This window comes from Mus musculus, chromosome 11, assembly GCF_000001635.26.
Source record: "Mus musculus strain C57BL/6J chromosome 11, GRCm38.p6 C57BL/6J".
Lineage (NCBI taxonomy): Eukaryota > Metazoa > Chordata > Mammalia > Rodentia > Muridae > Mus > Mus musculus.
Window position 1 is genome coordinate 70,279,457 of NC_000077.6, and position 23,720 is coordinate 70,303,176.

The 23,720-nt window shown below is 44.9% G+C and overlaps 3 long non-coding RNA genes across 3 annotated transcripts; all 3 read left to right on the forward strand.

The window, feature by feature from the left end:
- Nucleotides 1–787: 787 nt before the first annotated feature.
- Nucleotides 788–6,498, forward strand: Gm32992. The gene is made up of 3 exons (XR_388792.2): nt 788–908; nt 3,880–4,010; nt 5,281–6,498. It is a non-coding gene; the product is annotated as a predicted gene, 32992 (long non-coding RNA).
- Nucleotides 6,499–7,920: 1,422 nt separating this feature from the next.
- Nucleotides 7,921–8,928, forward strand: Gm33048. Its single transcript, XR_388793.2, has 2 exons — nt 7,921–8,356; nt 8,726–8,928. It is a non-coding gene; the product is annotated as a predicted gene, 33048 (long non-coding RNA).
- A 2,696-nt stretch (nt 8,929–11,624) lies between these two features.
- On the forward strand, nt 11,625–14,783 carry Gm40192. The gene is made up of 3 exons (XR_879981.2): nt 11,625–11,708; nt 13,826–13,894; nt 14,582–14,783. It is a non-coding gene; the product is annotated as a predicted gene, 40192 (long non-coding RNA).
- Nucleotides 14,784–23,720: the final 8,937 nt, after the last annotated feature.

Sequence of the window (23,720 nt, forward strand, 5' to 3'; positions counted from 1 at the left end):
ACATCTCCATTAGATTGGCCGGTAGCCAAGTCTGTGGAGGTACTTTCTTGATTGATAGCTCTACTGGCTGGTTTTGTGTGTCAACTTGACACAAGCTGGAGTTATCACAGAGAAAGGAGCTTCAGTTGGGGAAATGCCTCCATGAGATCCAGCTGTGGGGCATTTTTTCAACTAGTGATCAAGGGGGGGGGGTTGTGGGTGGGACCATCCCTGGGCTGGTAGTCTTGGGTTCTATAAGAGAGCAGACTGAGCAAGCCATGGGTAGCAATCCAGTAAGGAACATCCCTCCATGGCCTCTGCATCAGCTCCTGCTTCCTGATCTGCTTGAGTTCCAGTCCTGACTTCCCTTGGTGATAAACAGCAATGTGGAAGTGTAAGCTGAATAAACCCTTTCCTCCCCAACTGCTTCTTGGTCATGATGTTTTGTGCAGGAGTAGAAGCCCTGACTAAGACGATGGCTGATGTGAGCGAGCCCAGCCCACTGTGTGGGGCTCCATCCCCTAGGCTGTGGTCTTCTGTTGAATAAAAATATAAGCTGAGTGAGCAGAGGGAACCCTCCTCCACAGCCTCTGCTTCAGTTCCTGCCTCGGCTTCCCCTGGTGATGGACTGTCACCTGTAAGCCAAATGAACCCTTTGCTCCCCAATTTCCTCTTGATCATGGTACCTTTATCACAGTATCAGAAAGTAAACTCCCACAATGGATTGAAAAACAATTGTAATTTATGTCGCAACAGAAAAACAAACACAGCGAATACAAAGAAGCGTAGATGCACAGTGAGATAAAGGCAAGTTCCCACAAGCCTGCGTGGCTCCAGTCTCTAATCAGAGCCTGTATCTGGCACATGGCTTCGTCTTTGCCCTTGGGCTCCCTGAGAAACCCCGGGATCTCTACGGTACACCGTCTCTGGTAAATTTAAACTACTTTAGGTTTTTCTCTATTATCAGGACTTAAGATACTCCCATTAATGGCTGTCTGAAAACATTTACATTCCTTTTCAGAGCCAAAAATTACTTAGTTTTAGTCATAAAATTGTGGGGGTCCTTTGCTTTGTTGAAAAAAATTATGGAGGTCACAGACTAAATAGTTAGCAAATTATGTAAGGTTTCCTGTTCTTACAAAAGCCCAGTGGTAGACAGGAGGAAGTCCCTTGTCTGAAGAGCTCTTATAGAAGCTTTGGCATCGAGCCACATTGCACTCTGCTTGCTTAGAGCATGGCCCTCAGTGTCTCAAAGGAAGGAGTAACTGTGAATGGGTGTTCAGATGTGGTGTCCCAAGGGCTACCCTGCTACCACTCCTTGCCACTGAAGGATTGATTGACAAGCCTAATCCTTAGGAGCTCATGGACAGTCTTCACGAATCAGCAATAAAACACGGAAGGTCAGAGGGGAAAGCCACAGAGGGTTCAAACTTGTGAGGGTGCTTTTTTTGAATACCTGTTCTGATTTAGCATATCATAAATGAGAGAATATTAGGGAGAAAGGCTTGTGACTTGGTTTTTTTTTTGTTGTTTGTTTGTTTGTTTGTTTGTTTTCGAGACAGGGTTTCTCTGTATAGCCTTGGCTGTCCTGGAACTCACTTTGTAGACCAGGCTGGCTTTGAACTCAGAAATCCACCTGCCTCTGCCTCCAGAGTGCTGGGCTTAAAGGCCTGCGCCACCACACCCGGCTAATATGTCCCTTTTTAAATCTTGAAATATTAAGTACAGATTAGAGGAAGGGAAGAAATCAAACCAAGGCTGGAATTGATGGTTGGCTTGCTTGGGGCTGAAGCAGACAATGTTAGGACAGGAGGAGGTATGCTGCCTTTCTACACACGCCTTCCCTTCTTCTGTCCCTCCCTCCCTCTCTCCTTCTCTCCCTCTTTCCCTCCCTCCCTCCTTCCCTCCTTTCCTTTTTCCCTCCTTCATCTTTTTGTTCTGGGAGTTGTAATGGCTTACAGAGAATTTCATTAGGCTCCACCCAACAGCTACCTAGCAACAGCTTGCTAGAAGGCTGCTAGGTACCCCCTCCCCACCCCCTTCCTCATCTTCATTCTCTCTCTCTGTTCCCACATGTTCTCTGCTGGTCTCTTCCTTTCTTCTCTCTCTCTTCTCTCTCCCTCCCTCCCTCTCTCTCCCTCTCTTTCTCTCCTTCTCTGCCCCCCCCACACTCTGCCTCTCTTGCCAATAAATCTTTTTTATATTAAGTCTGATGCATGACTTGATTGTTTAGGGAAACATCTTGACCAGGCTGCCAAGTTGTTCTGCACATTATACCACCGTTTTATAAAACACAAGTTGAGTTCATTATTTGATGGCCACTATCACTTAAGTATGGTGAGGAAAACTTGCTAACTCAACAGTTTATTTTTTATTTATTTCTAATGTAACTGTTCCTGGCTTTAAATATTAGAATCTAAAACATGCCCACAGGAGAATGATGGAGGAAGACACCCAGTGGTAGTCACAGAATTGTGCCCACATTTAAGGGTGTGAGACACACACACGTATGCACATATGCACATGCATACACACACACATGTGCCACACAAACATACATGTACGTACACAGGTGCCCACAGATATTGTAAGAGATAAATTGTTACTCTCCATCTTCAGTACGAAGTGCACTTAACAACACAGAAAAACCTCAGGTAAACAGGAGGCACTGGGTCCCTCTCTCCCCTGCCGGTGCCTGGCCCCTGCTGTCTCAAAGCTCTGAGTTACAAAGTTGACTGAGCTCAGGTTCAGAACAGGGGGCAGTCTGAATCCTGGGAATATTTGTGTCCTGAACCAACAGGATGAGAAGGGGCCGTTCTGTAAGAGCATAAATCTGTACCTCTCCAAGTTCCAGCTTATGGGAAAAGAGAGTGGGCAGAGTTTTTCCTGATCTAGGGCTTTAAAAGCCACTGTCTGGCCTAGTGGCATTCTCCTTTAATCCCAGCAGGACTGTGAGTTGAAGATCAGTTGCGATCTCTGTGAGTTTGGGTCAGCCCGGTCTACAGAACAAGTTCCAGGACAATCAGGGCTACACAGAGAAAGCTATCCTGGAAACGCCAAAACAAAAAACAAAAACAAACAAACAAACAAACAAACAAAAAAACAAACCCATAACCAAAAACGGTTATGGGGTCCACTTAGATCTAACACAACCCAAACACCAGGTCAAAGCAGACGACAAAATTTATTGTAATCAAGCTGCCATTGATCAGGGCTGCAGAACTGAATTTCTACCCTGAGCCAGAATATTACACAGATTTAAGCTTGAAAATCACAAACATCTGGGCCAAGTTACAGTTACATTTGTCCATCAGTCAGGATTTAGGGACAGGGGACTTCTTTTGGAACATGTCTTTGTGGTATACGTATCCTATTCTCATTGGTTGGTTTATTCAACTATCTTGGGGTGACTTGCATGGCATTCGTGTCTCACCTTGTCAATCTGGGTGTCAGTTACCCATGTACATCTCTTTCTCTCTGCCAAGGACATCAGTTACCGGGGAGGTCTTAGGAACTTAAACCTTGACCCCTATTCAAAATGGAAGCTTTACTCAAAATGGCTTCAGTTTGGTTCCAATGCACTGTCCTTTGTCAGACCACCACAGCCAGCCATTTCCGTCTTCTCTCTCTCTCTCTCTCCCTCTCCCCGTGTGTGTGTGTGTGTGTGTGTGTGTGTGTGTGCGCGCACACGCGCGCGTGCACACACTCATACACCCATGCATGCACGTATCTATCTGTCTGCCGAACAGTATATTAAGAACTAGTTCACTTTCACTAGTCTCCTTAATTGACTGCAGAGTGGGGGTCTTTTTCCCACAGTGAACACCCCATACACTGAAAGATATGGCTTATGTCTTCCCTTTATCCCAGACCTGAGTGTCTTCAAAATGTCCACTGTAGGCATTTACGGACTGTGGCAGAAACCATGAGTGAATTCTGAGGCTGCTGAGTTTGCTGAACACTTGTTTGGGGCACTCTGAACTATAAGGCCCAGGACACAGAGAAGAGGCATGCATGGATGGTAATTTAAGGTAACCCAACGTTCTCCCAGTTAGCATGTGATACCACCACCGCAAATCCAGCCTCCTCTGGCAGTCCAGTCCTGTTCTTCCCAGATGAGGCCCCAGATTTCATGGAGAGAGGAGATTTTCTACTGTGTCCATGCTGCAGTCCTCATGCTCAGAGTCCTTGGTTAAAGCAAACCATTTTTAAAGCCTTTTTTGTTGTTCTTGTTTTCAAGACAGGGAGGGTTTCTTTGTGTAACTCAGAAATCCTCCTGCCTCTGCCTCCAGAGTTCGGGGATTAAGGATGTGTGTCACCATGCCCAGCAGTGAGTGAATGTGCTGTGTATGCAGCAACAGCAATCACACTCTCCCAGGTCAAGCTGACCTGCTTTGCTGGTTAGCGTTGGCACAAACACAAACTCTTGGAAGGGAGAGACTTCAACTGAGGAATGTGACCACGGGCTGTTCTGCTGGCTCCCTGGTCCCTGAATATCAACTTATTATTTATTAACAAATGCCTAGTCCTTAAGCTAGACTTGTTCCCTGGCTAACTGCAATTCAGTTAACCCTTTATACTATTCTATGTTTGCCAGATGGTTCAGTTCACACATCTAAGTTCCTCCGAGCCTGTGAGACAAATCTCCTGTCCCCTACTCTTCCCAGAATTCCAATCTCTTTACCAGAACTCCCGCCTTCCACTTCCTGCCCTTTTTTTCTAACAGGCCCTCAGCTTTTGATTGACAGGTGATGCTTTTACACAGTGCACAAGAAATTATCCCTACAGAGGAAATGCCTGCATCACATTGGCCTGTAGGTACCCTTATGTGACATTTTCTTGATTGTTGATGGATGTGGGAGGACTCACAGAGGGCCCGCCCCACTGTGGATAATTCTACCCCTGGGCAGGTGGTCCAGGAAGGTATGAGAAAGGTGGTTTTGGCTTCACGCATCACCTTTGGCAGCACCTTGAGCCTGGCTTACCGGCTGGGCTCTTCCAGGTTCTTCGGAGTCTCACTTCCTCTGCCCCACCCGCCTCAGGATGAGGATTAAGTTGGTCAGAATCAATCCACATCTATTCACCTTTAAATCTCCGCATTCCCTTTTTATTTTTAAGACTTACTTATTTATATATCTTATGTATATGAGTGCTCTATCTGCATGTCAAAGAGGGCATCAGATCCCATGAGCCACCATTTGAGTGCTGGGAATTGAACTCAGGACCTCTGGAAGAGCAGCCGGGGCTCTGAACTGCTGAGCCACCTCTCCAGCCCAAATATCTGTGTTTCTATTTTTGTAGAACTAGAATAAAGCCCAAGAAACCTCAGCAACAGAACAAAGGAAGAGCCCATTACCAGGACCTGTAGGTAAATGCACGGTACAGTATGTGCAAATCTGTGCATGGCTGGTGACTCACATAAGAAATACAAAGTAGAATGAGATACTGTTTCACAGAGTCTATGATTATCTGGCAGTTTGTAAGAAAGCTATTAGTCACTTCGGGCGATGACAGAGGAAACAGGTGTTCTCTTATGCTCACAGCCTGAGGGCAAATTGATTTTACCTTTCCAGGGGAGTGGTGCCAATTTTTCTCTGTGTAGCAGAATTCTTAACATCTTGCACAACTTTTGACCTTTGAGAGTTTATTTTCAGGAAACAGTGAGGCTATGCACACAAATTTAGTGACATCCTCACTTTGATGTTATTTATAGCATTGAAATTTTAATACATTATCTGTCCATTAATATGGGCATCATAAAGCAAATTCCAGACATAAAATAGTGTTGTGGATTAGTTTTAATAAGACAAGAGTATGATAATAGCATATCAAGTTTAATACCTAGGCTTTAAAATGTATGTTTTGTAGTATTACAAAAGATTCTTCTTGTAGCAAGCAATGGAAATTCAACAAAAAATGGTTAAGAGAGAGAAAGAAAAGGAATGTATTGCTCTCTACTATTGGAAAGCCCAGGGGTCATCATGCCTTCAGGCAAGGTGGATCACCATTCGACAGCCCCTCCCTACCCCTTGCCGCCCACCCCCCCAAGTTGAGCAGTATCCCTCTAGTAGGCTAGATCCCCAGCCCTTGGCTCAGTCTTATTTTATATTTACCCTTGATATTTATATTTACCCTTGATAGACTTTATTTGATTTATTTTGCATCTCAGCCACAGTTTGCCCTCCCTCCTCGCCTCCAAGCCTCTCCCCGATCCCCTTCTTCCCCCTTTCTTCCCTCACCATCTCTTCAGAACAGGGCAAGCCTTGATGGATATCAGCCAGCCATGGCATACCAAGCCGCAATATGACTAGGCACCTCCTTTTCTTTTAAGCCTAGACAAGGCAGCCCAGGAGGAGGAAAGAGTCCCAAAGGCAGGCAACAGTCAGAAGCAGCACCTGCTTCCACCGTTAGACGTCCCACTGAAGGCCAAGCTACACAGCTGTAAAGTATGTGTTTCTACAGGGGTGTTAAAGACGACTGTCAGCGCCACTGGGCTTGTGGATTTTGTTTGTGGTTTTGAGACAGGGTCTTCTCACTGTCCTGGAACTCACTATGTAGAACCAGGCTGGCCTTGAACTCACAGAGATCTGCCTGCCTCTGCCCCTGGAGTGCTGGGCTTAAAGGTGTGTGCCACCACAGCCCAGCCCTTCGATTGTCTTTTCATCTGATGAAAAAACAAAAAAGACTTCCAAGCTCATTCCAGCAAGAGCCCGGTGCCGAATCGCATAATCGCCTCTTCAGCTATGAGAAATGCTATGAATCCCACCTGAGCTGTGTGATAATGATTACAGCTGAAATTTATTGAGCCAGTTGTGTCCAATTATGAGTCTGAGTTCCACGATGCAGGGTGTAGCTGGGGCAACCCTCGTGAGACAACTTCCATCGTTCTTGTTTTATTAGTGGAGAAACTGAAGCCCATGCAGGTCAAGTATGTTATAAAGATAAAAGAATCAGCACATGGTGAGTTCACCCCTGGGAACTGAGAATGTGGGGTGTAACAGGTCTTCAAAGAGACCTGGTGATGTTGCTTCACACAGTGAAGATAGAGCCCCCAATAAAAGCAAAACCCCCACTCGCAAAAGATGTTGTTAAAATGCTCAGAAAGGCAAGAGTAAGTTATATCCATAAGAACAGGACATGATTGTGATAAAGATGGTAAAAAAAAATCATCCCTTAATATTAAAGAAGGATAACAGCACTGCAGATAGAAGAGCTGGAGGAAGCTGGTCCCAGGGACCTATGACGGAAGGACAGACGTGACTTCTGACCCCCGAGTGTGTTCTATAGCATGACTGCACCTGCGTGTGTGTGTGTGTGTGTGTGTGTGTGTGTGTGTCTTTTCTCTCCCTCTCTCTCCCCTTTTCTCTGTTTATCTCTGTCTCTCTCTGTCTCTTTCTCTGTGTGTCTTCCTGTCTCTCTGTGTGTGTCTCTCTGTCTCTTTCTGTGTCTCTGTATCTCTGTCCCTTTTTTTTCTGTCTGTCCCTCTGTTTCTCACACACATATACAGTAGTAGTAGTAAGAAGATGAGCTGGAGGACAGCCAAGAAGACAGAAGAGACAATGGAGAGAAAAGCTAAAACCAGACAGTAACCCTGGGAGGCTCAGTGTCTGAATGACAGGTGTTCAAGAAAAGAGATTGGGAGGGAGTCACACAACATAGCCCAGAAGCTGGGGTGGATGATGGCAGAGGATTCATAGGAGCAGTTGCTGAAGAAAACAGCAGCATTGGTGGCCATCATATAATTCCGGGGGGGTGGGGTGGATGGGGGGGGGTCTCTGTAAGTCAGCCTGGCCTGTCTACATAGTGAGTTTGAGGCCAGCCATGGCTATATAGAGAGGCTCTGTTGGGGTGGGGGGGACTGAAAGACAAGACTTTTCTGGGAAAGGTCCTTGAAGTGCCTAGAAAAAAAAATGAAAATGTTCACCTAGACATGCTGTCTGAAATTTCAGAACATAGCTGGTAGAAGATCTTAAAAGGCCAGAGGGATGGAGGGAGGTGGGGCAGAGGTGGAGGACAGAGAACAGAGATCATATACAAAGGACTTGGACTCAGGTTTGGCTTTGTGTTCTTAAACAAGAAGACAAGGGCAACACTTTCAAAATTCTGAAGGACAGTAATCCCCTAGAGTTTTTTTTTTCTAGCTAAATTATCAATCATATATAACAGAATAAATCCATCCATCCATATGTGAGCATTGCTCCTCATGCAACATTTCCTGAAGGCTGAGCCTTTTGGATGAAGAACAAATCAGAAGAGAGCCTGGAAACAAGATGTCAGACGCAGATAGTAGTAAAGCGAATCCTCGGAGTGAAGAAAAGAGCATCCGCGATGACGCTAGATGCTGGGTTCAGGCTCCCAGGATTCCAGGTATACAGAGGTATGAAGGTATAGAGAGAGATGGAGGGGCCTTCCCATCAGAATCCCCTCACTGTTACCTTCCTTCCTCTCTTCCTTCGTTCCTCCCTTTCTTCCTTCCTTCCTTCCTTCCAGACAAGTCCTTACTATGTAGCCCAGGCTGCCCCTGAAATCATGGTCCAGCCTCTGCTTCTTGAGAGCTAGCCTGCAGTCATGCACCACCATTCTGAGTTCATCGTGCTAACTTTTAAACTTTATACCTAGAGTGTGGCCCAGGGTGTTCTCTGCCCTACAACCACTTTCACCGTTTGACAAGGCCCCTGTCTCTCTTCTAGGCTGGCTGTGTTGTCCATATTGTCTAGAAATATTCAGCTTTGACCTCTCCTTGTAGGGAAAGGGGACGTCACAGCGAACAGCCTTTTCTCTCTGAACTGCAACCTGGCCAAACATCTGAAGCCTGGCCCGTGCTCCCCAGTCACTACGTGTCTCAACGGTGCCCAGCCCTGTCTCTGAGCTTACTCACTGCCTTGCTCAACGCCTTTCCCATAAAAGGCTCTAATAAATGCTGAGAAGCCCAAGCCAGACAACCACCCAGAGACTGACTGCTCAGTTTATTTGCCCCATTCCGAGCCACCTTCTGCCAGCGGAAGCATCTCTCCTTTCTCTTCTACGTTAGTGCCTACCGCTGTTTTATAAAATTAAGTGCTATGCTGCCTATAAAGGAAAAATGGCAGTAACTTCACAGAGGTCATGATGGGTTATCACTGAGGGTAAAGAGACGGTAACCAAGGAGGACTGAACCCTTCTAAAGAGCTGTCATGTTTTCTGAACAAAGCGGGAAGAAATCCGACATAACACCCTCTTATGTTTAAATAATGACTGATTTCATTCCCCCTTCTATCTGGACACATGGTTTATCTGATGCTATTACCAAGGACAGGGTGAATGGGCAGAAGACAAGAAGAAATACGAAGTGTTCATTCAGGGGCAGGAGGGATGGTTCAGTGGTTAAAGCACTGGCTGCTCTTCCAGGGGAAGCCTAGTTCGATTCCCAGCACCCACATCATGACTCAGCCACCTCTAACTCCAGTTCCAGGCATCTGATGACCTTCTCTGTCCCCCACAGACACTGCATGTGGTGCACACAAACATGTATGCAAAACCACTTAAAACCAATTAAAAAAAATGTTTGTTCAGAATCTGTAGAAAATAATATTTGCAAGAGGAGAGGACACGAAAGGTCACTTGTTGCTGGTTCTTTTTATTTGTTTATTTATTTAGTTAGTTATTTTATTTTATTTTGGTTGCAATGAATACAAGCCTAGTCAGTGTTAACCAAGGAATGAGTAGAAGCTATTTTGAGCCAAAACAGGGTTAATGAGAATACTCAAGGCCAGAGATTTCCACTTTCCTCACAGGCATCTCTGTCTGTCTGTCTGCTTGGTTTGGCTTTTGGCCCTGTCAGAAATCCCCCCACCGTTCACTGGTTTAAATAGCAAAGCAGCCTTTCTTTCTTGGCTGTAGTTTGAGGAGGGATTAGCAGGAACACCTTGTCTTTGCTCTATGAGGTGATGGCGGGGTCGGCTTCACTGGGGTGTGGCGGGGATCTAGCTTTGGCTGAAGGGTGAGAACAGCCGAGGACACTGGCCTCAAACTTTCCAGTGAGACAGCCTTCCTCAGAGGGTGGCTTAGCCGCCAACAGAGGGAAAGAGGAAGACATGAAGCTGGCCAGTGGCCAGGGACTAGCAAGTGGCTGATTCTGCTGTGTCCTGCTAGTCACAGCAGGCCACCAGCTAGTTCAAATCAGACTTCACTCTTGGTGGGAGAAGTTGCAGGCCTGAATTTGCTTTTCAAACAATGCTGGCTGTTGTGTTTGTTTTTCCTTTCATTGCTTTGATGAGTTTTTCACTTATAAGTGCCTGGTTCTGCTCATTTCCTTTTCCGGTTATCTCCAGACTTCGCTGCTAACTAGCAAATCCTTTATGAATTTTCAGTCTCAAATTCCCAAGAGTGCTTTAGTTCAGTCTTGTTTCCCCTTCGTGCGAGGAGTTGAAGACCTGATAGCAGCCCCTTTCTCCTTCTTTCTAGGCTGAAAACATTAAGCCCCTGGGCTGGGTGTGGACATAGTGCCCTGAGTACCTGAGCCAAGCACTGAGCTTTGCCAGTCTTAGTATCCACCATTTGCTTGGCCTCATGGTCCCTGTCTCCTCTTATTTGTAAGGAGCTGGTTAGAAGCTTGCTTGTCCCTTCAATTCTTCAGATCTTTTTTTTTTTTTTAAAGATTTTATTTATTTATTTATTTATTTATTTATTTATTCATATGACAAGTACACTGTAGCTGTCTTCAGAGATACCAGAAGAAGGCATCAGATCCCATTACAGATGGTTGTGAGCCATCATGTGGTTGCTGGGAATAGAACTCAAGACCTCTGGAAGAGCAGTCAATGCTCTTAACCGCTGAGCCATCTCTCCAGCCCCAAGTCTTCAGATCTTCCTCCTGGGATCAAGGGCATTGTCTAAGGTAACCACAACCAAACCATTACACACAACAAGCTTAGCGTCTATGTGTAACAGCATCTGACGCTGAGCTTACCTTTGTATGTTTACCATTGCCTGTAACGCCAGTCCTCTGGATTCCTTTTTGACCCAGTGTTCAGTCTCTGCTCTGGCACTGAGATTTCTTGTCATCCCATGCAGCCCACCCTGGTTTCGAACCTACTCTGCAGCTGACAATGACCTTGAACTTCTGATCCTCCAGCCTCTGCTTCCCAAGTTCTGGGATTCTAGGGATGCACACTAGTCAGACGTTACACAGCGCTGGAGATGGAACCGTGGGTCTTCAGGGTGCTGGGTAAACCCTCTATAGACTAAGCCACATCCAGGACCCTCCTGACCCTGCTTATGTGTGCATGGCAATAGTAGTGACTGACCACCTTCTTTAAAGATTAATTAATTTATTTACTTTATAGCCGATGGCAGTTCCCCTCCCCCTTCCTCCCAGTCCTTTGTGTCCTCCCCTCCCTCACTTCCTCTCCTCCTCCAATTTCAGAAAAGGGGAGGTCTTCCTTGGATAGCAGCCAGCCTTGGCATATCAAGTTGCAGTAAGACTAGGCACATCTTCTCCTATTGTGGCTAGGCAAGGCAGCCCAGCATGAGGAAAGGGTCCCAAAGGCAGGCAACGGAGTCAGACACAACCCCTGCTCCCACTGTTAGGAATCCCACAAGAAGAAAGAGTTGCACAGCTGTAACCTATATGCACAGGGCCCAGGTCGTGACCTCGACACCTTTGACAGTTGCTGGCCAACTGCTTCTTTTGGCTAACTCCCATCTGATTCCCTTTAATTATCCAAGCTCCTCTGGCCAGTGGCTTATGGGTAAGTTTGGATAAGGAGACAATGGTGGTAATGGAGTGAGAAGGGGAGGAAGGGCTGCGTTATTCTTTCTTCCTCTGAAGTCTTCAGCTGTGGCCATTTCCCTTCTATGCCTCCAGAAGCCCCCTAAACAGACCCTTCCTGTGGGGTTCCAGTTTCAGTTAGGAAACTCCCCCTTCTCAGTTCTCTTCCTTTTGATTGGCCACAACTGGGCTTTTATACAACTGCTTTCTTCTTGCCCCTTCAGCTCTAGGGTAGCGCTTGCCTCTCTGAGCGCCGCCTCTGGGTGCCTCTTCATTGCCTCACTCGTCTCAGTGTTTCTACTTCCTGTGTAACCACTTTCCTTATTAAAGTTCTTCTTTATTTGGCTTGAAGAACCTCTAGGGTGGTGTCTGTTTTCCTGACTAAACCCTGACTAATACAGGTAGGCATTCATCGTTGTCCTAATCCACGTGGCTTATGGAATAGGGTCACAGGCCACCAAATGCAGCCACATAAACCACGGAGTCATCAAAGGGGAACAAAGCCTCTAACTCCAGCTCTGGGGGTCTGTCTGGCTTCCAAAGAAACCTGTGCTTATGTGCGCACCCTCTAGCCACGCAAATACACACACTTTTCCAAATAGATTAGCAAGACTGTTTTAATATAGATTTAAGCATGTCGTTGAAGAGACATAAGATAGAGGGTTGTATGCCTCTGTGTGGGCATGGGCTTCTGAAGGGAGGGCTGTCAGTTTGGGTTCTTATGGGAACCTCGGTATCAGCTATAAACAAATATCATATAGATTCAGGTATTTTCAGGATTTTTGGTAAATTACTGTAAAGAATTTAGAGGTGCATTAAGGCCGTTGAAGCAGGGGGTAGGAATGAGAAGAAATGAGCTAAGAGCCCTGAGAAAGATCAAGCCGAATGTGTGCCTAAAGTCAAAGCCCAGGGAAGGAAACTCTGCTGGAGATAAAGCGAACTGTTAGGAACTTAAGAGCAGAAAGAAAACCTTTGGAGTCCACCAGTGGTCAATGGGCTTGACGAATTAGCAATCAGTTCTAACAGTGGAGATACACACAGCCAGTGAGAGCATCCAAAAGCCTGTGCACTCCATCACAACCAGGTACAAAGCCTTCCGGACCAAAGGGAGACTGCTTCCTACCTTCTTCTTTCCATGGCCATGAGGAAGTCATAGCCTCCATCGTCTGGTTTCAACCGGCTATGCCTGAAATGACTAAACAGTCTGCCTACTAGGTGCATGGCCTGTCTGCTGCCTGTGACAATAAACTCATAGCTCAGTCTGAAATGAGGCATGCTAATAATAAGGCATAGTTTTTATTGTAGAGATTATGGCCATATTGATCTAGAATTGGGTATTCGATGTCATTCTTCAAAAACAGAAAACACCCCAGAGCAGAGAAAGAAAACCGTTTAGGCCCCACCAGGGAAGCAGCCCAACTCAGAGAAGCGTCCTCTTGTCTGCCTTGCATCAGCAGATTGAAGACGATGATCCGGACCATGAAATGCATGTATCTATATAGGTTGTGAGGTCAAAATAGTAACTTTTATTAATAATGGGTTCCATTGTGCTATTTCCTATATATATGGAAAATATGCATGTACATTTATACATATATATGTGTATCATTATATTTGGCTTATATTTGCCCTCCCACTCACCTCTAATCTTCATCTCCTTGTTTTTTTTCTATCAACCAAAGAACCCCCTACTTTCATTCTGTAATATATGTGTGTGTACATATACTCATATATGTCTAGATTCTGTAATATACGTGTGTGTACATATACTCATATATGTCTAGATTCTGTATATGAAGAAAATTATGGTATTCCTCTCCCCAGTATACTTTCTTGATCATTTCCTCTCTTCATTCCCCCCCACACACCCCTTGCTTCCATTCTCACATCATATCATGTGAATGTGTGTGTGTGCACATGTGTAAAATCTGGATTCTGCATATGAGAGGAAATATGTGTTGCTTGTCTTTGCCAAGCTGTCTCATTTCACCATGAGGATCTCCAGTTCCATCCATTTTCCTGAGGTGACCTAATTTCATGATTATTTGGGGCTGAATAAAACTTGATTGTGTATCTATACCATTCATCTGTTGATAGACATCTGAGCTGTTTCTCCATCTTGGCTATTGTGAACACCATAAACATGGACGTGCAAGACTCTCTGTGGTATGTTGACTTGATCCTTTTAAGTATGCATTAGTCAGGGTTTTCAGGAGGGACAGGACCATAGAGTGACTAAGTATTACAAAAGAGGACTTATTAGATTAGCTTGTACTCTACAGGCCAGGCAGTCAAACAATGGCTGTCTGCATACTGGGGAGTCTAAGAGCAGATAGCATCTCACTCCATGGGCTTAAACAAGCATGTCAGCAGTCCCAGACTGAAGCGGAAGGTCTGGAGGTCTTCCCCCTCTGCTAATCCTTCCTGAAATACCTTCCTGCTCCTGCCCAGAGCCACATCACCTGGTTGATTCCAGATCCAATCAAGTTGACAGTCAAGATTAGCCTTCATGAATAGGTAGATTCCCAGGCTCTCGGCACATCCTACAGTAGCCCCACCTTTGGTTTTTGGGGAACTCCGCACTGGTGTCATCGTGACCATACTTGTTAATGTTGCTCCCAGCTCTGCATAGGGCTCCTTTGCCCTGTGTTCACTTGAGTACTTGTGATTTGTTCTCTTGCTGATACAGGCTACAAATTGGGGGACTACGGGCACGTATGGTCCTGCCTACCTTCCCCCAAGACAGGGCCTCATGATGTAGCTCTGGCTAGCTTGGAATTCATAGGAATCTGCTAGTTTTTGTCTCTTGAGTGCTGGGATGAAGACATATGACACCATGCCCATATCTTGCAGTGGCAGAGAGGGAGAACTAGTCCAGATGGTACCGACAGATGACATGCACAGATTTCCACGCTGTGCTGGGGGCTGCGTCTGGAGCCTCACACAAGCTGAGAAGTCTTGCTTCACCACGGAGCTACCTACTAGTCAAATGTTGCATATCTTGGCAGAAATCTCCTTGTTAATTTCTCTATTATCTTTATTTTTTCCAACTTCCATCCTGAGTAAATGTCTCATTAGGGCAATACCTACAAATTCTTAGAGCTATAATGACATATTTTTTTTAAATAACAGAATTTTTTGAGAAAACATGTCTGGGAGAAATAAAATTCCAGCTGGTTCTCAGTGGTTTCATGTCATTCAAATGTTTGAAAACATTCAAATATAGATTACATGTCACTCTGATTCTTTTCAAAAGGTTTTTTTTTACTGTTATTTATCATCATCACCATCATCATCACTGTTGGGATCGACCCTGTTTGAATGTTAACTGCCTTGTCAGCCATAAGTGCTTACTTACAAAGCTTTGGCCTTAGTGGAAAAGAACTAGCTTAGTTGAGATTTCTGTGGGAAAAAGTTGAGGCCTCTATGGGAAAGCACTACCCCCAGTTAAGAACAAATGGCTATAGATCTTGTGGACATGTACCTAGCAACCCATTCTGTTCTGTTCCTCCTGCTGAACTTTTCGCCTAGCCAATATCCTGCTTTTGGGAACAGGTGCGATCTCCCAGAAACAAAGCGATTCTGCGTCATCCCCCTCCCCATACTCTGCTTCTGTGGGCATAAAACCTGCCTGGGAACAATAAAAGTATGACAGCTTGATCAATCAGACTTGCTGTCCATCCTTGTGTTTCTTGCCTCTCATTCTCTCCACTTGTGGTTCCCCAGACCCTGTTTGACTGTCCCGTGGGCCGGGACAATTACCATCACCACCATCACCATCATTACCATTTTTATTGTGAGGGGTGGATACATGTGCATGTGTGATCACAGAACAACCCCATGGAGTTGATTCTTTCCTCGCTACCTCTAGTTGGGCTCTGGGGATCAAACACAAGTTGTCATGTTTGCATAGAAAGCACCTTACCTGCTGAACTTTTTTGCTAGTTCCAGATTTTTTTTTCTTTTAAAATTTCCCCCTCTTTGCAAAAATTCTAGGTCATGATTGCCTTCTACGTCTTCAGAGGCACTTTTTAAGAAGCCTTCATTATATTTATATGTATGGGCAATAAATAGAGGCATGATTACAAGATTCTGAGCAGGGTAACTGATATTCTTGAAAAATAAATCCGAGACATCTATCATTTCTGAGAGTATCTAAGGGTTTGAGGTATCAAACAGGAATCTGCATAGAAAACAAAAACATGTTTAAACAGACTGGCAGACAGCTGTGTTTCTTTAGAAATTACTGATATCTGGTTGTATAAAAAAAATTCAGTAGTTGGGCCTGGAGAGAGAGCTCGTTGGTTAGAAGCACATATTGCTCTTGCAAAGGAGCAGGGCTTGGTTCCCAGCACCCACATGGTGGCGCATAGCTCTCTGTAACTCTCATTCCAGAAGATCCAGCGACTCTCCTGGCCTCCACGGACACTGCATGAATATACAGTATATTCATGAATATACAGTATACTGCATGAATACAAGTAGATGAAAACACCCATACACATAAAATAAAAATAAACAAATCCTTTAAAAAAAAAAACCAATAGCTGGCCAGTCTGAGGTGGCACACACCTTTAATCCCAACACTTTGGAGGCAGAGGTAGGGAGATCTCTGAGTTCAAGGCCAGCCTGGTCTACAGACCTAGGTTCAGGACAGCCAGGGCCACACTGAGAAAGCCTGTCTCAAACAAAACAAAACAAAACAAAACAAAACAGAAACAAGAATGTGCAATGTCTATTTATGCCTTTACTTGCTTGAGAGCAACCACATACATTGTCAACACATCAATACATAGCCAATACCCTGATATAACTACTCTTCTGTTCAGGGCATTTAAGTCATCTTGTAAACCCAACCTACTTTTAATTATTTAGAATTACTATTCTGTGAACAATCATAGATTTCTCTTTGTTGTATATCTTAGCTATGTTCAGCTGAGTTAAAAAAAAAAAAGAGTACAGCTGTAACATACAGCTGTAACCCTAGCACCAAGGCAGAATCATTCATTCAGGTCCAGCCTGAGCCACTCGGTGAGATTCTGTGTCAAAAGCCAAGGAATTAGTAAACAAAACAAGAAAGGTCAGTCTGCCCCTCAGAGGACCCCTGTGGGCTTTGTCTGGGTGCCTCTTGGCTTGTCCAATCAGGAACAGTGGCTCATCTCCATCCTGGAATGAGCCCTTCTTTATCATCTCTTTTAAAGATGCATCTCGCTAAGTTTGCTCCTATGAACTGAGATAAAGTGTTTGATTCTACATGTTTCTTGAGAAGAACATTTATAGCCTACACTCAAAAAATTAGATTATTTTCAGAGAAAAATTTAAGCTTACGGAAAAACTAAATCTCTTTTTCTTTTTAAAATTTATTTATTCTTTCATATATTATATCCCAACCACAGTGCTCCCTTCTTCTCTCCTCCCAGTCCCTCCTCCACATCTCCCCTCTTCCACCCTCACCCCCACCCCTGTCCACTCCTCAGTTTCCCTTCAGAAAAGGACAGGTCTCCCACGGATATCTACTAGACATAGCATATCAAGTTGCAATAAGTCTAAGCACCTCCCCTCGTGATAAGGCTGGACTACTGGTTCCAATCAGTCTTCAGGACTGAGTCCACTGGGGAGCTACAGGGTTGCTTGGCAACCACTCCCAGGCTCTGACCATCAGATATCATCCTTTCCGGGTTCATAAGCAAAATTTCTTTTACTATTGTCTAAAAATAGTTTCTGCGAAATTTTTAGTTTGTCCCTGTCAAATCTCCTGGTTTTCTATGTTGTCCTATTTCAAGAGACTGGCTTTCTGTGACTCCATGGCTATCAGAGGTACGTTGCTCCAACTGACTGCCTTTGTTGTTGGTCCATGAGTCTATTGTGCAATCACCTCAAATTGGGAAAAAAAAAAAAAAGTCCGGCGCTTGGCTTCTAAGCCATGATCTTGTAAAGTAGTTCTTACAAATAGAGACCTTAAGGCCACAGACTTTATAGCTAAGTTATCAGTATAGACCCCAAGCATCCTCCTCCTCGTTGCTGGGTTTAAAATATATATGGGTCTCCTAAATCCTATCTAAACTTCCTGTAGATGTATTGTTTTCTGGATGAAGAGTCCTTTATTTTCAGCACACTCTTCATTATTAACAAATTCAGTAAGATGAAGAAAACATGAAGCCTAATAATGCTGAATAACAAATTATATTTAAGTATCATAAAATAATTTAACATTAAATACCTAAGAAGTCACTGCAACAAAATACATATGATACACACACACACACACACACACACACACACACACTGAGCTTGGAATCAGAAATCCTGAGTTCTAGTGGCTCTCTGGGCCTGTGCAGCTTGCAGCTCATCTGAGCCACGGTTTCTTTGTTGCACAGGAAAGTCTACCCTTCCGACCTCCCAGGAGAGGCAGCACCTCCCACTACGCAGAGGGAAATTACCACTGTGTTTGTGTTACTATTTGCCTAGAGGATATCCCATCCCAGGGCAGCAGGCACAAGGCTTGATTGAAGCCACACATTTGGGGTCTTCCTGAAGCTGCCATCTTTAAGGACGCAACCCAGAAGAAGGTGGAATGGAGTGGGTGTGAGAGCCACCACTGGCAAAACCTCAGAAGCAGAAGCAAGTTTCCCAGGGCTGGACTTGAATTCTCCATTCCCTGCCTCAGCCTCGGGAGTATTGGGATCACAGATGTATACCACTGTGCCAGGATCAAACTCACGTCTGACCCTTGAAGAATTTCCCCTCCCATCCAACAAACAGTAGCTGGCTGGCTGACACTTTGAGGAAATTGGAGCAGGCTGTGGCGTGATTAGGGGCTTGTCGTGAGAGGACCGAGGATACTGGCTAAGGAGGGATAAGGTGGGTGGCGGAAGCAGAACTGTTTATCACCAGTGTTCTTCGGCTGCAGAGCGGGAGGGCAGTATTTATGCACACAGTGCCTGCTAACTATAAAAGGTTACACACAATTGAAGGGCGTGCCTTGCTCCCACGGTCCCTAAAAATGTTCTGTGTGTCTTCACACCCCGTCTCTCAAGATTTCAAATCATATATAAGACAAATTTACACTTAGAAGACAGCAGTTTCCTGTGCAGGTGCTGAGGCTCACCCAAACGCCTTCCTTCCTGCCCCTCACACCAGAGAGGAGGTGTGTCTCCAGGCTCAGTCCTCTGATGCCTGCTCTCTCCTCTCCTAAGAGAGATGCAGATGATTCTCTGGTCTCCCCTCCAGTGTCTGACTTCTCTCAGAAGTCTGAAATCCACAGCACCTTGAACTTGCTATGCAATAGGGAATGGCCTTGGACTTGTGATCCTCCTGCCTCTACCACTCAAGCTCTAGGATTACGTCCAGCAATTTTTTATTTTTTATTTATTTATTTTTATCTTTTTTGGTTTATTGAAATAGGTTTCTCTATGTAGCCCTGGCTGTCCCGGAACTCACTATGTAGACCAGGCTGGCCTCGAACTCAGAAATCCGCCTGCCTCTGCCTCCCAAGTGCTGGGATTAAAGGCGTACACCACCACTGCCCAGCAAATTTTTTCGTTTTTAAATATTTATTTATTTATTATATATGAGTACACCTTAGTTGTCTTCAGACACACCAGAAAAGGGCATCAGATCTCATTACAGATGGTCGGGAGCCACTATGTGGTTGCTGGAATTTGAACTCAAGACCTCTGGAAGAGCGGTCAATGCTCGTAACCGCTGAGCCATCTCTCTAGCCCCACAGCAATATTTTAATATATAACCATCCATATTGAGAAAGCTAAACATGAGCTTATACTAACACCCAAACTAATCCACAAACACAAACCCTCTTCACTTAGCCTCCTGATTAGTTTTAAGCATGTCTTTTATGTGCAGCTTTATGCTAACACAAACTTATTTTCTAGCAGTAGGTGCAATAAGTTGACTTACATTTACTGTCGTATATGTCTGCTTCTGGATGCCACAATTCTCTCCAAGTATGTATATTGATTTCATGTGTCTGTAGGTCTATTTACACAGAAAATATTTACATTGTTTCATAAATGGACTGTTTGCTTTACATTTATTTTTTTTTTTAATTTAAGACATCATCTACTATGTAGCCCTGGGCTAACCCAGAACTCTGTATGTAGACCATGCTGGCCTTGAATTCACAGAGATTCACCTGCCTCTGCCCACTGAGGGCCAGGACTAAAGGTGTGTGCCACCACACCCATCTGTTGGCTTTGCTTTAAATCATAACTTTACACATACTCGGGAAGGCTGTATATTGATCCTCACAGTGACCACAGTAATCACAGGATCTTGATCAACTCAACTGACAGCTCCTTCTGTTAGCAATGCTAAGATTATTTTGTGTTCTATTTCTGTTGGGTTTTCTCTGCCACTGAACTTGAAAACCCAATCGTAACTCTCTTCTATCCCTTTCTTGTTAGACATATTTTTAGGCCAGGGGCTTATTCAAATTTCCAACCTTTCTACCGGCTTTCTCTTTTGATGCTTACACAACTCCCACACTACTTTCTCCCAACCCATAACATTCTTCTCATCGTGCTTCTGCAGTATGTGTGCATGTGCCTGCACCTGCATGTGCATGTGTGCATGTGTATGTGTGTGTGTGCACATGCGTACTTGTGTACATATGTGTGTATCAGTACGTACACTCAGCCCCTTGCACAGAATGTCTCTTCGTTGGCTGGAATTTGTCCTCTGTGGCTTGCACAGAGGTGGGGGGTTGCCTTGATCAGTAAAGCCCCTAGGGAAATGTGAGGGTCTCATGCCTTTGATCCCGTCATTCCCATAGGAATCCAGATGTGGCCGTGTGACCTGTAGCCCAGCACTGTGGGGGAGACACAGCTGGACCTGAACTTCTTAGCCAGCTAGCCTGAGGACTTCAAGTTCAGTGGGACATCCTGTCTCAAAACTAAGGTGGAGAGGAATTGAGGAAAGATAGTCAAAGTCAACCTCAGGCCTCCAGAGTCATGTGTGTACCCACACTAACAGGCAATTGTGTGCATCCCCACACAAACACACACACAGGTAATACACACACACACACACACACACACACGTAACACCCCCCCCCACACTAACAGGCAATATACCTCACCACACAAATACACACACAGGTAATACACACACACACACACACACACACACACACACACACTAACAGGTAATATACCTCCCCACACAAACACACACACAGGTAACAGAACACTGTTCCTTTAGTTCTTTTCACATTTTGTATTACATTTTAACTTATCTTGTGTTCACATGCATGAGTGGAAGCTTGTGAGGGTGGGGACATGGTGCCACAGAGTGCCAGTTAAGGTCAGAGAACAAGTTGAAGGAATCTCTTCTCTCTGTCCATCATGTGGGTCCTGGGGATTGAACTCACGTCCTTGGGCTTGAGTCATCTTCCCAGCCCACTTTTAGTTCTCCTTTTTGTATGTGTATGTGTGTGTGCTCTGTGTGTGATTATGCCCTCATGTGTGCAGGTGAGCACATGCAAGCATGCAGAGGCCAAAGGCCAACTTGGGGACCCTACTCTATCACTTCCATGGTCTCTCACTGAACCAGCTAGGCTGGCAGGCAGCAAACCCCTCCTTCTGACTGTTTCCCACAGTACTGGAGTACAGGCACTTGTACTGCCAGGCTCAGCTTTTTATACACACACACACATTATACATATACATATACACACATATGCATATACATATACACGTACATATACACATAATATACACATGCATATACACATGCATATACACACGCATATACATATAAATGCATTTGAGACAGGGACTTACTATGTAGCTCTGGTTGGTCTGGAACTTGCTATACAGATCAGGCTGGTCTTGAACTCATAGAGATCTACCCACCTCTGCCTCCCAAGTGCCAGGACTAAAGGCATGCGCCACCGCTTTTAGTTCTTCTTCCCCTTAAGGAAAGATGTATTTATTTTTACTTTATGTTTATGAATATTTTTGCAAGTATGTCTGTGCACCATGCGCATGCAGTGTCCTTGGAGACCAGAAGAGGCCGTCAGATCCCTTGGGACTGGAGTTACATATGGCTGTTAGCTATCATGTGGGTTGCTGGAAACAGATCCTGGGTCCCCTGCAAGAGCAGCATGTGCTCTAACCACCCACCAAGATCCCCAGGCCCCTTCTTTTGTTCTGTGTTAAATATGGTTGGTAACCCTTGTTCCAGGGGGGCAGTGTGGCTGGGTATAAAATCCCGGTTTCCCTTTTTCCTGGCACGTCTTTTGGTGTTAATTGCATCTGGCATGGGCAACGATGTGTCTTAGTGACTTAATGCAGCTCCTTCAGGGGCTCCATCTCTGACTTTAAAGTGTGACAACTACTGACTTGTACCCCTCTACTGAACCTGTCTGGTCAGTCTCCCCTGGACACGTGTCCCTTTTCACACTTGATCTTAGCTAGAAGACCAAGAAGCAGGCTGTGGTATTCCTTTTCAAAATGTAGACCTCGGTGTCTTTTTAAAGGAAACTTCACTTGAATTGTATTTTATAATTTTCTTCCTATCCCCTGGTAGATTTCCCTCCACGAATTTTGGATTTTATCTGCAGTAAATACTTCTGAATGGTTTAGTTGCTCTCTTGATTTACCACCTTCTCTCTGCTCCATCGTCTGCGTCTTCTGCAGCCTCCACTCCTCTGTCACTCTGTAATGAAGTCTCCGTTGGCCTGTCAGGCTTGTCTTTAATCTTCTTCTGTATGAATTCCACCAGCTCTGTCTTAACTCCTACAACCGTCAGGCCATCTCTCCCGGTGTTCTCGCCTTTTGCTCTCTCTGGCTCTCTGGGTCTTTACGGTGGCAGTTGCTTTCTTATGTTCTTGGTTGTGAGCCTTGCCTTTAACAGCCTCGCCACCATTCCAGCCCAGCAGTTGCTTTCTTGGGCATATTTTCAAATTCACATGAAGACCTTAAATGTTCATGAAGTGTTTTCATTTCTGATGAACACTTCTGTGGAAATGCCGCATGCTATTTCTCAAATATAAAAGTATGTACTCTAGCCGGGCGGTGGTGGAACAACCCCTTTAATCCCAGCCCTTGGGATGCAGAGGTAGGCAGATCTCTGAGTTCAAGATCACCTGGTCTACAGATCAAGTTCCAAGACACCCAGGGCTACACAGAGAAACCTTGTCTTAAAAAAAAAAACAAGTAAACTAAATTAAGAGAGTATACACTGTCTCCATGAATTCTGTGTTAGTTCTGTCCTATTTGAATGAGGCAGCTCCTTCTTTATCAGCTGTTGGCAGAAGCTTCCTGTGGATAGCGGGCTATGGAAGGACACGACTTGCCTTCCTGTCCTGAGGAGTCAAGGACTCCTTTTTCTATTTCTGGCAAGACAAGTGTTCTGCACACACAATGCTCGCACATAGCCATGCCTTCTCGGTCTCCCTAGATCTTTCAGTTTCAAGGGGTCTTGGCTCACTCCTTTCCTTGCCTATCCTTTGGGACCATGCCTAAGTGATCATATGCACTGTGTTCCTCCCGTGTCTTCTCCCTGTACTGTTTGGGTTTCGGGAACCTGTTTTCCATGTTGGGTTGGGTTGTATGTGCTCTGAGCTGAGGGTCCAATGCTCCTTTGCAGGTAGAGGTCCAGTTTTCTTAGCATCATTCATTGATGAGTCTCCCTTTCTCCTAGTGTGATTTTAGCCTCTTTTCTGGGGATTAGCTAACTACAAATGTGTAGTAACCAGGTAGTCATTTCTGGACTTTCTAGTCTGTTTTCAACAAAGGCAGAACCATTTTACCTTTCCCTGTACCAAAGGGATCAACCATTCAATTTCCTCACACTTATACCAAAGCTTGCTCCTTCTTTTGTTCCTCCTCCTCCTCTCCCTCCTCCTCTTCCTCCTCCTCCTCGTCATCATCATCTTTTAACTATAGATATTCCAGGCTAGACATGGTGATGCATCCTTCCAATCTCCAGGTTAGCATGGGCCACAGATTAAAGCCCTGTCTCAGAAAAC